This window comes from Brienomyrus brachyistius, chromosome 10 (assembly GCF_023856365.1).
Source record: "Brienomyrus brachyistius isolate T26 chromosome 10, BBRACH_0.4, whole genome shotgun sequence".
Lineage (NCBI taxonomy): Eukaryota > Metazoa > Chordata > Actinopteri > Osteoglossiformes > Mormyridae > Brienomyrus > Brienomyrus brachyistius.
In genome coordinates, this window is record NC_064542.1 from 20,659,811 (window position 1) to 20,663,467 (window position 3,657).

A 3,657-nucleotide genomic window follows, 5' to 3' on the forward strand; every position below is an offset into this window, starting at 1 on the left:
AACGATAACGCAGTGAGTTAAACGCCATGTTCCTGCGAGTTCCTTCTTGAGAGTATGTCACTTGCAAATGAGAGCAGCTGTCAAAGCCCCACTGGCTGCTGTTCGCTCGCCATGGCCGACAGACAGCGCCTCATCATTATCTCAAGCTGCAAGCATCAGTCCGACAGCGCAGTCCTAAATAAACAAAAACCAGGCGTTTTTTTTGGGGAGGTGGGCTGGCCTCATTTTTTGTGTTTCTGAATAAGTTGGAGTGTCATGTTTCCAACAACTTTTCAGTTGATAAGCATATATACGACACACACACACACACACACACACACACACTCAGCTCAAAAGAATTTAAGAAACACTTTTTAATCAGAGTATAGTCAATTAAACTTCTGGGATATTGAGTTAAGTAGCAGATGGGGTTGTTAATCAGTTTCAGCTGCTTTGGTGTTAATGAAATTAACAATAGGCGCACTAGAGGGGCAACAATGAGACGACCCCCAAAACAGGGATGATTTAACAGGTGGGGGCCACTGACATTTTTCCCTCCACATTGTTTTTGATTGTTTTTTCACTGGTTTCGCAGTGGCTATGGTCAATATCGCTGCTGGTAGCATGAGCACTGCCAGAGCCTTGCAGCTTGACTGGTTTGGTTGTGGGTCAGTGACGGTCTGGGGAGGCATATCCATGGAGGGACGCACAGGCCTCTACAGGGCAGACAACGGCACCTTTCCTGCCATCAGGTATCGGGATGAAATCTTTGGACCCACTGTTAGACCCTTTGCTGGTGCAGTGGGTCCTAGGCTCCTCCTGGTGCACGACAATGCCCGGCCTCATGTGGCGAGAGTATGCAGGCAGTTCCTGGAGGATGAAGGAATTGATATCATTGACTGGCCCCCACGCTCATCGGACCTCTGGGACATGTTTTGGTCCATCTGATGTCACCAGGTTGCACCTCAGACTGTCGAGGAGCTTAATGATGCCCTGGTCCAGACCTGGGAGGAGATCCCCCCCGAGACACCATCCGTCATCTCATTAGGAGCATGGCCCGATTGTTGTCAGACATGCATATGAGCACGTGGGGTGCATAAAACTACTGAGTATGATTTTGAGTTGCTCCAATGAAATTGCTCCATTGAACTAGCCTGCCGCATCATTTTTTCACTTTGATTTTCAGGGTGTCTTTGAATTCAGCCCTCTGTAGGTTGATAATTTTCATTTCCATCAAAGGAGGTGCCATCCTTTCATTCCTAATATATTACCCAGTCCATATCCGTGTAGAAATCCAGCATGATTTTTTTTCCCATTAAGATCTGATGTGTTTTCAAAGTGATCCTTTAATTTTTTATGCATGTTATTGTATGTATGTGTGTGTGCTAAGTGGTGAAACAACATAAAACATTTTAATACATGAGAAATACAATTCAATTACACCCAGGTAATAATAAATGATTAATATCCCATAATCCTTTGGGTGTAAAATGCGAGGAATGAAGTGTAAGACACCATTGACTGGGGGTGGTTTTGATTTCCACCCCCCTCATGTCCAAGCCTTGGTTAGGAGATGCAAGGCAGAATGCTAGTGTGAGCTGGCTGACTGCCAATATTAGTCTAATCTGTGAGAAGGGGGTTTCATCAAGTACAGTCTGTCAGGAACTCGCAGAGATGGATGCTGCAGTTGGACGGAAGTGCGTAAACCATTTATTACGCTTTAACGCGCAGTTGTGTGAGCGAGACGGAGTGAGGAACAGGCAGTGGGAGAGTCACATGGTCAGATGAGTCATCCGTCACCTGGCAGAGGAGAGCGTGTTCAGCCTCCAGGCTGGAGGGCGCCTTCCTCCCTGTGATGGTGCTGGGGGCGCTCTCTCCATGTGGGCTCGTGTTCCTGAGCCGCTCTCCCTCCGCCCGACAGACGGCACCGAGTACTAAGGCACTCTGAAGGATCGCGGTCTTCCTATCCCGGACCTCTCTGTTCGATAGGAGTAGAATGTTCTAGAACGTCCTCCTCTCCAGGACACTGCCAGGTACGGAACCAGCATGATATTAACGTACTGTACCACTGTAGCCCCTCCTCATCTGAAGACTTCTGGGAGTGACATCACTGAATTACCCTCTATCCAGGCAGCTACCTGTCCCCCACGTGCTCAGGCCCAGATCAACACTGCTCAGATTGGGGGGCCAATTAGAAAATTTGGATGGGCACCTTTCCCCACAATGGTCTATACTGCAATGCAGAACCCAATTGGGTGGGTTGAGCAGAAATTTGGGTGGGTGTTGCCTGCCCCTGCACACCGTGCACATGCTAATCCAGAGCAGCATATATGATGCTGCATAGGACACAATGCAGGAGAAACACCCTACACGAGATACCAGGGTATCAAAGGTTGTGTATGTCTTTGTGGAGACTCTCCATTCATTTCTATGTGGTAAAGGTTAATCCCAACACGACGACCTTAACCCCTACCCAGCCCGAACCTTAACCATAAGTATCCAGACAAAGTACATTTTTTAGTTTTTTTGGTTGCAGCCACAGGTTTTTATGAAACTGAATTTCCCCTTGTGGAGAGTGAAAAAATGGTCCCCACAACGTCAAAATAACAGGTTTATATGACATTCTGGGGACATTATGTCCCCACAATGTAATGAGTACCTGGACCACACACACACACAGAGTCACACACTATGGAAACATACAGATATCATTTGACCTAAGCTGAAGGAACGAAGAGATTGGTTTACTGAGAAGAAACTCACACAACGTGGGTAGAAGATATGAATTCCGTGCCCCCAGAGTGTAGCTGACTGATGGGGGGGGGGGGGGGGGGGGGGCTTTCACACGCCTGTGGACATCTGGGGAATCTCTGCCGGAGTGATCTCTGTCTGCGAAGCTCTTTCGGGGCTCGACGCCGCATTATTCCTCTACGGCTTCTGGTGTTTCCTTCAACAAAAACCTGCCAAACGCAAAGGAACCATGATGTTACATGGCCAGTTCATTACCTGGCACCCTTTTATACATGGGTATTCAACCAAGCTGCGTTCAGCGATTTTTCCAAAAACGATGTAAGTACAGGGTAGAGTACAACTTTATTGATTTATGACGAGCACACTGACCTTTGGCAGTGTTTCTGTCGCCCAGGATAAACTGGCTGCTGACAGACCGCATTGTAATCGAGTAATAAAGTCACCACCGTAGTTTACCTCTGCAGGAAAGCGCCGAGAAAATGCAAACGATCTAAAAACATCCCCTGATGGACGCTTCTGCATTGTACATGTGAGGTATCCTGCACATAATTATAATAATACAAAGATCACACCTTGTTTTGTTCACCTCACAGTATTGTTGGTTTGGGCCTCTAATTGCGTTACACAGCCAGTCTCCATGTGATTCAGCCTAATTTAGGTGATGAAGAGCAAAAATTGTATTTCCTTTGGCGGCTGTATGTTTCCGAGTCTGATGTTCACCCAGAAAGACTTGAGTCATAGAGGTAGGCCACTCCCTATCCCAGTCTTTCAAGAAAAGTATTGAGCCCATAAGCGATACACGACTGCCTGGAATGATGATGAAAGCAGTATCTCAGTGTCAGCATCCAGGGATCCATCACCCTTTGTGGCCTCATCTTTGTTCATTCAGATGGGTTTTCTTCCTCCCTCTAATCTCATCCGCGCCCG

The 3,657-nt window shown here is 47.2% G+C and overlaps 1 long non-coding RNA gene across 1 annotated transcript; it reads right to left on the reverse strand.

Annotated features, from left to right (window-relative positions):
• Nucleotides 1-338: 338 nt before the first annotated feature.
• LOC125750237 (uncharacterized) lies at nucleotides 339-2,272 on the reverse strand. The gene is made up of 2 exons (XR_007400309.1): nucleotides 1,780-2,272; nucleotides 339-849 (listed from the first exon to the last, which is right to left on the reverse strand). It is a non-coding gene; the product is annotated as an uncharacterized LOC125750237 (long non-coding RNA).
• Between the last annotated feature and the right edge of the window lie 1,385 nt (nucleotides 2,273-3,657).